The sequence below is a fragment of the Microcebus murinus genome, chromosome X, assembly GCF_040939455.1.
Source record: "Microcebus murinus isolate Inina chromosome X, M.murinus_Inina_mat1.0, whole genome shotgun sequence".
Classification (NCBI taxonomy): domain Eukaryota; kingdom Metazoa; phylum Chordata; class Mammalia; order Primates; family Cheirogaleidae; genus Microcebus; species Microcebus murinus.
Genome location: NC_134136.1, coordinates 56,082,364 through 56,095,509, shown reverse-complemented (window position 1 = coordinate 56,095,509; position 13,146 = coordinate 56,082,364). Strand labels below are relative to the sequence as shown.

Sequence of the window (13,146 nt, the reverse complement as noted above, 5' to 3'; positions counted from 1 at the left end):
TTTTGTGAATTTTATATAATGGGTTTATACATGTTAAAATATGCATGCCAAAATTATATGATGTCCAGGATTTGCTTCAAAAATAATCCATTAGAAGGCGGACATCGGTGGGAATGTAGGTGAAACAAGATTGGGGCTTGTTACACTGTTTTACTTGTGTAGATGTTGGAAATTTTCCATCATAGATTTTTTTTTTTAATTATTTTTTTTTATTTATTTTATTTTTATTTATTTATTTATTTTATTTTATTTTTTTATAGCAGCCTACGGCACCCGGTATTCCCAGGCGGTCTCCCATCCAAGTACTAACCAGGCCCGACCCTGCTTAGCTTCCGAGATCAGACGAGATCGGGCGCGTTCAGGGTGGTGTGGCCGTAGACCATCATAGATTTTTAATATGCCTATCTCTTGATCTAGTTGTTCCCCAAATCACATATATACAAAAGTTATTAATAAGAAATTATAATAACAAAAAGTGTAAACAATCTAAATACCCAACAAAAGCTTGGGTAAATAAATTATGGCACATTCATTGAATAGAACATGTGGAATCTTTAAAAATCATGTTTTGGCTGGGTGTGGGTGCCTCACATCTATAATCCCAGCACTTTGGGAGGTTGAGACAGGAGGACCCCTTGAGCCCAGGAGTTCAAGATCAGCCTGGGCAGCATAGTGACACTCCGTCTCTACGGAAAAAAAAAAAATTAAATCATGTTTTCAAAGGATTTTTAATATCATTGGAAAATACAATATATATATTATATGAAAAATGCAGGTTACAAAACAGCTACATATAGCACGATTCCATTTTCCTTTAAAATATATAATAAATATAAATAAAATACTGGAATGTTAATCTTGCTAAACTCTTATGTGGTAGAATTACAAGTGATTTTTATTTTCTTTATAGTTTCCAGTATTTTCAAAACTTCTATAATGAGCATATGATTATTTTATAATATTTTAAATATTTCTTTATTATTTCTTTCATTTCTTTAATATTTCATTTCATTTCTTTTATACTTCTTTCATTTCTCTTTGGTACTCTGCATTTTAACAGATTTTTCTCCTACATTATCTTATTTTTAACCTTGTAAGACCTATAGAACAGTTTTTATTATAGTCCCTTAGACCCAAAGTAATATATTTTCAGAACTAGATGGGATTGTTTGGATGAAGAAATTAAGGATCAGAGAGGGGAAGTAACTTGCTTACTTACACAGAAAATTAGTGTCAGAGCCAGAACTAGAAGTGAAGCCCCTGAGGCTGACTCCAAGGACGTTTCACTGACTCATAGAACAAGGGACCCAGTTAAACCCAGTTCCTGACAGGGACCATGACCAGACAGTCTTTTTTTTTTGAGACAGAGTCTCACTCTGTTGCCCCGGCTACAATGTTGTGGCGTTAGTTTAGCTCACAGCAACCTCAAATTCCTGGGCTCATGCTATCCTCCTGCCTCAGCCTCCCGAGTAGCTGGGACTCTAGGCATTAGACAGTCTTGAATAGGATGCCTCAAAGATAGACAACTGCTCCTAACTTCTAATCCTCGCCCTAACCCTGGCCAAGAGGGACATTTTCTTATAGGCAGGCAGGCATCTTTTAACTAGAAGGGCAAGGGCAAGACCAGAGTTCTGAGGGATGGTGCCCAGAGCCAGCATTGGAAGTTGGGGAGAGTCTGTCCTCTCTCAAGAAAACTTTTCTTGTGCTGTGGTGGCTCACACCTGTAATCCTAGCACTCTGGGAGGCCGAGGCGGGCAGATTGCTCCAGGTCAGGAGTTCAAAACCAGCCTGAGCAAGGGCGAGACCCTGTCTCTACTATAAATAGAAAGAAATTAATTGGCCAACTGATATATATATAAAAAATTAGCCGGGCATGGTGGCGCATGCCTGTAGTCCCAGCTACTCGGGAGGCTGAGGCAGGATCGCTCGAGCCCAGGAGTGTGAGGTTGCTGTGAGCTAGGCTGACGCCACGGCACTCACTCTAGCCTGGACAACAAAGCGAGACTCTGTCTCAAAACAAAAACAAAAAAAAGAAACCAGGCTGAGCAAGAGCGAGACCCTGTCTCTACTATAAATAGAAAGAAATTAACTGGCCAACTAAAAATATATAGAAAAAATTAGCCGGGCATGATGGCGCATGCCTGTAGTCCCAGCTACTCGGGAGGCTGAGGCAGAAGGATGGCTTGAGCCCAAGAGTGTGAGGTTGCTGTGAGCTAGGCTGACGCCATGGCACTCTAGTCCAGGCAACAGAGTGTGGCACTCTAGCCAGGGCAACAGAGTGAGACTCTGTCTCAAAAAAACAAACAAAAAAACTTTTCTTACCAGTCCATGTGAATATTCAGAGCCCTCAGCCTGCTGGATCAGAAGGGCCAGACCCAGAAGACTTTTTCTGGTCCCCTTAGTTAGCTAAAGCAGCCCAGCACGGGGTGGCTCTTGAAAGGCCTTTGGGAAGTAGGGGCGGGGCACAGGGGCGGGGAGTGTTGAGAGAGCTGTTGGACCAGTGCCAGAAAGATCGAGGGAAAAGAAGATGAGACCTGTGATGCCTGGTTAAAGGAACTGGAGTGACGGAAATGAATGGACCATTCCATTTTCACCTCCATTCCTGGAAGCTCTGTCAGAACTCCTCAATGCTGGGAGCCCCAGCTGACATGATTGGGCCTCCCCCAGGGATAAGGATGTCCCCAAAACTGGAATGGAATTTCCCTTCCTGTGAGAAAATTGGACCAGTTGTGTCATCCCCTCAATGCCTCAGTTCCCCCATCTGTACAATGGAGCAGCAATAGCCTTCCTGCTCCTGCTTCTGTGATGTGGGGGTGTGTGGGGGTATATGTGAGAATACAAAAGAGAACCGAATACAACGTGCTGGAAGCATCTCTAGTTTCAGCCCCAGCTGGGAGGTATGTGTGGCGCCAAGAGAGTTACAATTCAATTTTGGCTCCTTTACTGACAGGCACTGGAAGGCTGGGCATTTGGCCTGGGCCTTTTAAAGGACACTGCTCCTCCCCACCTCCAGCTTAGACTTCCGGGCTGTAGTAGGGGTGCTCAACCCTTGCTTCTCTCCCTCCTGCCTGGCCAGGTAGGGGAGTCCTATACCTATTTTCACTGCTCAAAGATTAAGGTGAGTCCTCAATGGCAGAATTTTGTTAAGTGGAAAGTATTCCTTTGGTGGTATGAGGTGGCCCTGTCTCTGAGTCTGTGGAACGTTGTTACTCAACACTTCTCTGCTTGAAGTTTCTGAAATCTGGAAAATGGGTTGTCTTTTTCTAGCTGTTAATTGCATGTGCATGTGTGCAGGGGAGTGGGGGGGAGGGGAGGAGGAGGTGAAGTAGAGAAAGAGGAGGGAAGTGGGAAGCAGTGTTGCAGGCATTAACATGTCCACTAGATTTTGTTTTTCCTCCCACAAATGCTTAGGCCCGAAAAGCCAGTGAGTAGCTTCAGGGGGAATTTTCTGTGGTTTAAGGCTTTTCAGACCCCAGTTAGCCTTCTGCCCACCTGGGCAAATGAAAGACAAGACTGAAAAAACAAAAAGGAGAGATTAAGGTAAACACGTGAATCTCCTTTTTACCTTGTGGTCTTTGTAGAAAAGATGCCAGTGACAGCAAAGACACCCAAGAGGCAACGTGGGGGGAGCGAGAGAACCATAGGAAGAAAAGGAAGCTGTCCACATGTTTTTCCTGAAAGACTTTCCTTTATTTCTCTGTAGCTGAAACAGTGAGCTTAAGGGGCTTACAATGTGGTCAAGGAGGCCGGGCGCGGTGGTTCACGCCTGTAATCCTAGCACTCTGGGAGGCCGAGGCAGGCGGATTGCTTGAGGTCAGGAGTTCGAAACCAGCCTGAGCAAGAGTGAGACCCTGTCTCTACTCTAAATAGAAAGAAATTAATTGGCCAACTAATATGTATATATAAAAAATTAGCCGGGCATGGTGGCGCATGCCTGTAGTCCCAGCTACTCAGGAGGCTGAGGCAGTAGGATTGCTTGAGCCCAGGAGTTTGAGGTTGCTGTGAGCTAGGCTGACGCCATGGCACTCACTCTAGCTTGAGCAACAAAGCAAGACTGTCTCAAAAACAAACAAACAAACAAACAAAAAAATGTGGTCAAGGAAACAGCTTACAAGAAATAACCAAAGAACAAGGAGAGAGGGTAGAGCATCAATATTGAGGTAAAAAAAAAAAGTCAGACCAGATAAAAAACTTGAAAGATGGTCAGAATCAGGGAAGGCCTCTGGGAGGAGGTGAGACTTTGACCTGGAGAATTTAGGTATAGAGTGATAAGGGCATCCCAGGCTAGAGGAACATCATGAGTCCAGGTGGAGGTGGCAGGGTGGTGGTGCAAAAGAACAAAGGGCTACAAAGAGCAATGATTGTTGCAGGAGGGAGGCAGCAAGCAGCAAGCAAGGCTGAAGAGGAGGGTGTCAGTTGCAAGGTCACATGGAGATCTGAAGAGAATGTACTGTACTGGTGGGAGCAAGGAAAAAGACTTTGTTTCCCTTTTGAGAACTACATGGCCTCGGAAGACTATGCGGGAGGCTTTTCCTTTTCCCTCAACACCTGGGCTCAGCCCTCTTGTCCCCCTCTGCAGCTACCCCCCACTCCCATGCTTGCAGGGATAAGAGGTTGACTTACAAAATGAGACTGCTCATAAGGGCAAAAATCAGTGTAATTATTTTACAATCATACTGTGATCATGCAGGTGCACGTGTGTACGTGTGCATGCTACTTTGCAAGGGCATGCACAAAGCATGTCTTGCAAGCCGTAAAATGGAAGCAGAGCAGGTGGCAGCCCATTTGGCACCCTTTGAGGCAGGATGCAGGGCACAGTGAGAAAGGCATGGGACTTGGATTCAAATCCCAGTTTTGCCATTGCCTATCTGGGTGACCCAGAGTAAGTCCCTTCACCTCTTTGAGCCTCATTTCCTCATCTATTTAACCGGGATAATAACAGTACCCACCCTGTAAAGTTGTAGTGAGGGTGAAAGGTGATAACCTGTAAAGCACCTGGCTCATAATAGGTGCTCAAGCATGGACAACTTTTTATATTAGTTATCCATTCCCCCGTCCCATGCCATCCCCAGGAATCTGCCCTGAAAACCTGACTTGCCACCATTTCCCATGAAGTCCTGGCTTCTTTGTTCAAAGTGCTGTTCAAGGCAGTGCCAGGCACTGTTTGTGTGGGAGGGGACATATAAACTTGAAGCAGAAAAATGTATGGCAAAATCTTGACAGTAGTGGAATCGAAGGGATGGGGGTTCACGGTATGATCCACTTATTTTGCAGATTTGAAACAAAGTACAAAAAGAAGTAGAAGCACTTCTGTTTGTGTGGGAGGGGACATACAAACTTGAAGCAGAAAAAAGTATGGCAAAATCTTGACAGTAGTGGAATCAAAGGGATGGGGTTCATGGTATGATCCACTTGTTTGTGTAGATTTGAAACAAAGTATAAAAATAAATAGAAGCATTTCTCCTGCACAAGAAGATTACATCTAGCCCATAGGAGAGAACAAGCCAGCAACTAATTTTTATCCCAGGAAGGATGGGCAAGGAGGCCCTCAAAGAGAGACATAGTGCTGTAAACACACAGGGGTGGGGAAGATGTCTTCACCTGGGAGTACTGTGGGCAGCTTTGTGGAGGCAGGGGCAATTCAGCTGATCCTTTAAGGGAAAGAGTTTGATTTGCAGAGAACAAGGTGGGGGGTCCTGGTTACAGTGGTCTAGTCTGGGAGAACTATTACTAACAGCACAGACTCTGGAACAGAATGTGCCTGGTGTGCTTTGAGAACAGGAGTTCAGGTGGGTGTGGCAGGAGGGAAAATACATTAACCCCTTAGCACTTAAAAGTTCTGGAGAGGGCTTAATTGATCAAATAGCAGGTTAACCTAAATAAGTGCAGAGCCAGGAAGGGGCCTGTTTTTCAGGGATCAGCTGGGAGATGTGGATGAAGGAGAATGAAGCTTTAGAACTAATCTGGTTGCTGGGGACGGGTTAATTCAGGTGTAGAACTGGAGAGGAGAATGCCTGGTGTGGGTCTGCTCAAGGCCCTGAATTCAGGGTAGAATTTATAAGGCGGCAAAACAGAGCATGATGGGCCCTGAAGAGTAAAACTTTTCTCCTTCCCATGCCACCTCAGCCTCTCAAAGGGCCAGAAATCCCCTGATAATGTGTTTTCATTCCTTTCTAGGCAACTTAAGGAGGCTCCTATGCAACTATAAGACCTGGGGAGGGGGTGGCATGTTAAGCCACTATCAATTCAACTCCTTTCCTGCACAGAAGAAATTCTCTAAACGTACCAATCTTTCAGATAGAGAGCACGACTCTGCTCGAACAGGAAGGGCAGAGAGGAGAGGGCTAGGAGAGTGTCCATGAAGGAGCATAGGGCTGGCAAGTGAAGAGGGTGACTCAGTTTGGCTGAGGACAGGCCTTCTTCACAGATGACCAGGACAGTGGGCTTCAAAAGGACAGGGTAGGGAAAGGCAGCAAAGACCAACAAGTTTGTTTAGGTCACAGTTATTTCTCCTGGGGGTTCCTTTCCCTATCCCGTACTCTGGCCCCTGGTCAATACCATTATCACCACCAGTCTCCATGCATAATAGGAAGGAGGGAACCAAGAACAGCCCACAATACTCTCTACAAGGATGGGACTAGCTGGCTGGGGAAGGATGCTTAGGACACTGCCCAGCTGGTCCCCACCTGGGACCGTCAGCTTAACCCAAGCCTCTTAGGTAGGTGCCAGTAGAGAAGAATCCAGAGTCCAGCAACCTTGGGACAAGACAGTCCATCCTTGGCCAGGCCCGGTGGCTCATGCCTGTAATCCTAGCACTCTGGGAGGCTGAGGCGAGAGGATCGCTCAAGGTCAGGAGTTCGAAACCAGCCTGAGCATGAGCAAGACCCCATCTCTACTAAAAATAGAAAGGAATTAATTGGCCAACTAAAAATATATAGAAAAATTTAGCTGGGCATGGTGGCGCATGCCTGTGGTCCCAGCTACTCAGGAGTCTGAAGCATGAGGATTGCTTGAGCCCAGGAGTTTGAGGTTGCTGTGAGCTAGGCTGACCCCACAACACTCTAGCAGGGGCAACAAGAGTGAGACTATCTCAAAAAACAAAAACAAAACAAAACAAAAGTCTATCCTTAAGAGTTAGAGTGAATTCCAGGTTAAAGGGATGGCCTTAAGAAGTTGGAATTAACCAACCCAAAGCATCCCTTTGCCAGTTGTATTTGGGGGAGGTAGTCTGGGGACACTAGGAGTCCTTGCCTGGGGACCATGTTCACCTTTTATGGCTAATATCTAGCAATAATAATCAATTCTTTTTCATCTTTTTTTGAGTGTCTACTATGTATGAGGTACTTTATTACTATCAGTACTAGCCAATAGGTATTAGATATGTATGATGTGGCAGGCTTGTATGGTGCACTAAGAACTTTACTTGTATTATCTCAGTTCACCCCCATCACAACCCTGTGATGTAGGTAGTAGTAATGTTCCCATTTTACAGAATGGGAAGCAAAGGCTCAGAGAAATGTAATAACTCACTGAAGGCCAAAGAGCTAACAACTGGTAGAGGCAGGACTCAAACTCAGGTCTTGGCAGCTGCAACCCCACGTGCTATGTGCGTGAGCCATCCACCGAACAGCCTCCAGCATGCTTTGCTGCCTTGCTCCTCACTACACACGATGCCTTCTCCCAATTAGTAGATTAGTCATGTGTTGACACTTCTAGTCTCAGTCTAATGGCTTGTTTATTTAACTGATGGATGCTGCTCCCCATTTGAGGCCATTAGCATTTAAACAAAACAAAACAAAACTGTTGAGCCTGGCAAAGTGACACTGTGTTTACTGTTTTTCTCCCAGTGTTAATTGTGAGCATTTTCCAAATATGTATTTTGATGTGCTAACAGTCCCTAAAGAGAAGTGCAGAACAGTTTAGCAATCTTCTCATGCACCTCCAGCCCCACTCCCCATAATCTCCTTGGTGAGGGGGAGAAGTCTTGGTTAGGATGAGGAAGAGGGCTGGTGACAATCTCAGTTTGAATACTTAGGGTGCAGAGAAACTGGGATGGGCAGGGGACTCTGTCGTTAGGAACTAATTCCAAGAGTATCTCTGCTTCAAGCATTGAGAGGGAATTTGGTATTTCTTTCCAGGACAATAAGAACATCTGTGCCAAGGCAGAGGAGGAGGCCGGGCGCTCCGAGGCATCTCTGCCGGAGTCTCTTGACACTGTCCGATTGTTACTGTTTCAGTTTCTGCTTGGATCACTGACCGTGTCCATTTAGAGCAGGCTGGCTTGGGTGAAGCCTGGGTAGGGATTAGGAAGGACCCAGAAGACCCTTCTGACTGGCAGTGGGAGTGTGAGGTGGGCAGGGAGCTGGAGTAATTCTAAAATGACCAGGTTACAAGTGAGCTGCTGCAAAGTATAAGGTGACTCTTTCTAGTCTGTAACTTTGAATAAAGAAAGAGCATAAGAAAAATAGAAAAAAAATTATTTTAAAATATTTAATTTAAAAAAGTGAATCTTGCATCCACAAACGGGATCCTGGAGCGCTTCCGTTGTCCCCTCCACCAAGCTAATTGTTGTTAATCATTGCTGTTTATCCAGTCCAGTGTGTGTGCAGCCTCCCTCTTCTGACAGATGGGGGTTCAGCTCGACTTGGGGGCAAATGGGTGGAAAGCTACAGGTTTGATCCTTGTATGGGCCAGTTTGCTTCACACTGAGAAAAACCTGGCTACTTCCTTCCTCCCAGCGCCAGCTGCAAATTGGAGTTAAAGCCCAGATGGTTTATAGCTCCCTGCAAACCATTCTGGGTACTAGAAAGCCACATCAGTGTGTTTTGATGGTGACTGTAACCATATCTGGCCCCTGCAAATCAGCCTCTGATGGAGGATGAGCTAAGTTCCTTAGTTTCTTCCTCACTCAGGACATGCCCTGGAACTGGGAGTTCTGGGGACCAAGAGGTAGGCATCTGCCTCCTGCATAATTAGTTACATCAGTCTCAAAAAGCATTGACGGCCCATGCCTTTGAGCATCATGCTGTGCCTGGCACGAGCTAGTAATCCCGACCCAGTCCTGGCCCTCCCGAGTTTACAACCTTAAGTCACACAACAATGACACAGATCCCAAAGGCGGGCAGTTAACAAATACATCCACTTGTCCACCAATCACAAGGGATCCATTGAGAGAGCCACAGAGACAAACAGGGCCCCCTTCAAAGAGCTTCCAGTCTGGTGGGTAAATAGGTACGACTGAGTGAGGGCTGGGAGGAAAGGTTCCAGGGAGGAAATGCGGTCAATTTGGGCATCACTGAACAGACTTTTTTCTCTTAGCGCCTAATGACATGGGGCTGGATTTTCTGTCTACTTGAGCCACAACCCTCATCCTGGATGGAAGTTTTGGTTCCAGTCCTCTACGGTGGGGCTGATAATACAGAGGGCCAGAGGCAACGTTGCTCTGCGTGGCGTGGTGGGGAGAACCCCGGGCAAGGAGGCTGCGGCTGAAGGTGCTGGGCATAGGCTCGCCCTCTCTCCCTGGGTGGCCCGGGCGTGTCACCAGACCTCGCTTCCCTGGGCCTGACCGTCCGCAGTTAAGTTCCCCCACCCTCGTCCCGCTAGCCAGGAGTCCCAGCTGCCCGCTCTGCACTGGTGGCACAGGTTTGGGGCGGGAGCCCTAACAAGGCTCCAGGTTAAGTCATCCCTGGAGGTCCGGTTGCGGGGACTCCCCTGAGCGCTCCAGCCCGGCCTGGGTGGCTGGAGGAGCCGCGGCCGGCCGGTCCCCCAAACACTTCGACGGGCGCCAGCTCTCCGGGCGGCTTCCGAGGGCCGGGCTGGGCGGGGTTTCGCTCTCCCAGGCCGAAGGCTCTCCCGAGAGGTGCTCGCAGCCACGGGGCGCCGAGGCTCCCCGAGGGCGGGCTGCGCGCTGCGCTGGGCCGGGCCACTGCAGGGCCTGAGCGAGTGAGGAGGGCGGAGAGAGTGCGTGTGTGGAGAGAGCGCGCGGTAGCGCGAGCCGCCGGCCCGGGGAAGGGTGGGTCGGGGAGCGGCAGCGGCGGCTGCAGCAGGAGGAGCGAGCCGGGAACAGGGAGGTCGGCCGGGCTGGCGGGCCGGAGCCGCGGGGGGGAGGGCGGAGCGCGGAGGGCGGAGATGGGGCCGCGGAAGGGAGGGGGCGGGCGGGGCGCGGCCAGGGGGCGGGGCGCCGGGACCTGGGGAAGATAAGAGCGTGCTCGCAGCCAGCCAGGGCGGGAGTGAGGGAGGGGCGGGGGACTTAGAGACCAAAGAGGAGACAAAAGGACGGGGCGGGTGGGAGGGGCATAGACATGCGGGGGTACGGGAGGGGCGCCGGGGGACGCCTGGGAGGGAGGGGTGTGTGTGTGGGGGGACATGGTGTGGGAGGGGCTTAGAGAGGGACGTGAAGGGACAACATAAGAAGGGAGCACGGGGGTACGGAGAAAGGGGGGGCGGGAGTGCTCCACTACGCTGGCCACGAAGGGGAGGGGAGGCTGCGAAGGGGAGGCCGCTGGGAGGACTGGCCACATAGAAGGAGGGGGTCCTGGGGATGGACATTCCGCTGGGAAGGGGGGCCGGGGCTTCGGCGGGCATGGCAGGGGAAGGGTGAGCAGACACAGGGAAAGGGAGTGCTTCAAGATCCCGAGGGTGGAGGCGGATGGGCGTGTGTGGAGCGCTGAGGGCTGGGATTTAACGCGGCTGTTCGGGATGACCAAAAGAGCACTGTGGGGGCTGCACAGACGGGACGGGGCTACCAAGGCAGGGCGAAAACTGCCCAGGGGAAAGTGGGACCTACACTGGCTGGAGAAGGGTGGCGGGGCGGCCTCGGGCTCGGCAGGAAGGCGCCACCACCGCCCTCTGCCCGTCCCCAGCGTGCCCCGCCCCGTCCGGGGGCCCTAAGGGCAGAGGCCTGGGCCGTGGGGGATCCGAGCCAGGGCGGTACCATTCGGAACAGAGAGGGGGGCTTGGGGGGAAGGGAGGAGCCAGGGGTCAGAACCCTGTAGGGGGCGGGGGGGCGCCACACCCTGGGAAAAAGGCTTGGGCACATCCAGAATGAACCAATCAGCGAGCAAGGCCAGGGTGGCGTCAAGGGGCAGCTTCGGCCAATGGGAAGGGAGAACACTTCGGAGGTTCGGAGGAAGAAAAGAAAAAAAAGCCCCACGAAACAACAATCGAATCCGTTTGGGGGCTTGGAAGGCTGAGAGTGGGCGTCATTTATAGCACGTTCTGACGCCTGCCATCCCCTTTGAAGGATGGGATCGCTCGCATCACTCCTGGGCAGTGGGGAGCAAACGGAGCTGAGGAGGGTCCCGGGAAAGTAGACGGGGATTGGCCGTTTACTGGGGGCACTTGATTGGGCGCTTCAATTTGGGGGTGGGTGGGACGGAGGTGGCAGCTTTGTGCTCAAAAGAGTGAGAGCGTGTTGTGGTCTCTTAAACGGAGGCTAGAGTGGGCACGGGTCCCCCATTCCCCACCACTGGCTACGACTTAAGTGTCAACCAGCAAGTGGATCCTGGATAATCTCAAACCGATGGATAATTTTAAAATGCCGTTTGGACACTGAACACTGTTCAACATATTCGTTTCCCTTCCCTTCCCTTCCCTTCCAAGTCTCAGGTGGTTTCTTAAAAGGATGAGCAGTGGTAGGGGCCACAGCTACCACTGGGAAATTCATAGAAATTTCTCATGTGGCTTTTGGCTTCAGAGTTAATTTAGGATCCTAGTCCCCGATCAGTCACTATGTTAACGTGTAACACACACCACTCTTTTCTGAAATCTTTTGCCTACAAAGTAAAGGTATTGGGACTAGCTACCTTTGAGGTCTGAACATTTTGGAACTGATTTGGAGAGTGATGTCCTTGGAAGAGAGGGCTATATGGGGGGAATTGCAAACGAAAACTTGGAGTGGTAGAGATTTTGACTCAGGAACTCTAAATGTCTCTAAAGCCCCTGAAATTTTATGTGAAATGATATACATGTTTGTGCATTTTTCTGGAGAGGGTTCATAACTTTAACCAAATTTTCAGAGGGGCCTGTGACACAGAACAATTAATCCATTTTGCTCTAAAAATGCTGAGGGTGGGACTGAACTTCCAAAGCAGGAGGTGAAGTGCAGTAGTGGCATGTCTTTGGAATCAGAGGGGTTCCCTAAATTCCTTGGTAGGAATCCCAATTGCAGGGGCTCTTTGCTTATGCTTCTTGTCATCCAAAGAAAGGCAAGTTCCTCAGAGCTGAGAATCACATGTGAACTGCCATGTTGCAAAGTAATGCTGGAAGAAACTATATTTGAATGCATGGTAAGTGGTTGGCCCTGAGCTATGAAGGAAAGGGAATAGAGGTTTACTTCTGAAATCCCATCTACCTTATCTGTAAAGTAAGGGTAAAACTTCTCGGTCTTGTTATGAGAAAATAAGTTTGAGATACTCTGGACAGTAATCTGTATAAGCTGGGAAGCTCACACACGTCAAAAAAATGATAGTGGCTAGACTTGTGGGGGACAGAACCCAGCTTCAGCACCACCCTGGTCTTAGGATCAGTCTAGGACAGAATCCATTTGCAGAGTTTGTACATACTGTTTCTAGGTTCAGAGGTTAAAATATACTTTTTTTTTTTGAGACAATAGTCTTGCTCTGTTGCCAGGGCTAGAGTGCAGTGGCATCATATAGTTCACTGCAACCTCAAACTCCTGGGCTCAAGCAATCCTTCTCCCTCAGCGTCCCAAGTAGCTGGTACTGTAGGCATGTGACACCACACACAGGTGGTTTTTCCATTTTTGGTAGGAACAGGGTCTCCCTTTCGTTCAGGCTGGTCTCAAACTCCCGATCTTAAACGATCCTCCTGCCTTGGCCTCCCAGAGTATTAGGATTACTGGCGTGAGCCACTGTGCCTGGCCTAAAATATACAATATTTTATCACTATTCTTGACTCTTCAAACTGGCAGTTATTTATGGTGGATCATATCTGATGTGACATATTTAAGATCATACACTAGGGCAAAATTTCTCCATTTTGATTTAGGACCAACTGCATAATCCTTGGTAAGAAAATGGGGGACCCCTGACAAATACAACTTGAGAAATGCAGGGCTGGAGCATCCAAAGGTGTATGACTTGAAGAAAATGATTCAACTGAGGGACAACACAGAACACACTGTAG

General features: G+C 48.9%; 1 non-coding gene across 1 annotated transcript; it reads right to left on the bottom strand.

Moving 5' to 3' along the window:
* Window positions 1–261: 261 nt before the first annotated feature.
* Window positions 262–380, bottom strand: LOC142865962 (5S ribosomal RNA). The gene has a single exon (XR_012916058.1). It is a non-coding gene; the product is annotated as a 5S ribosomal RNA (ribosomal RNA).
* Between the last annotated feature and the right edge of the window lie 12,766 nt (window positions 381–13,146).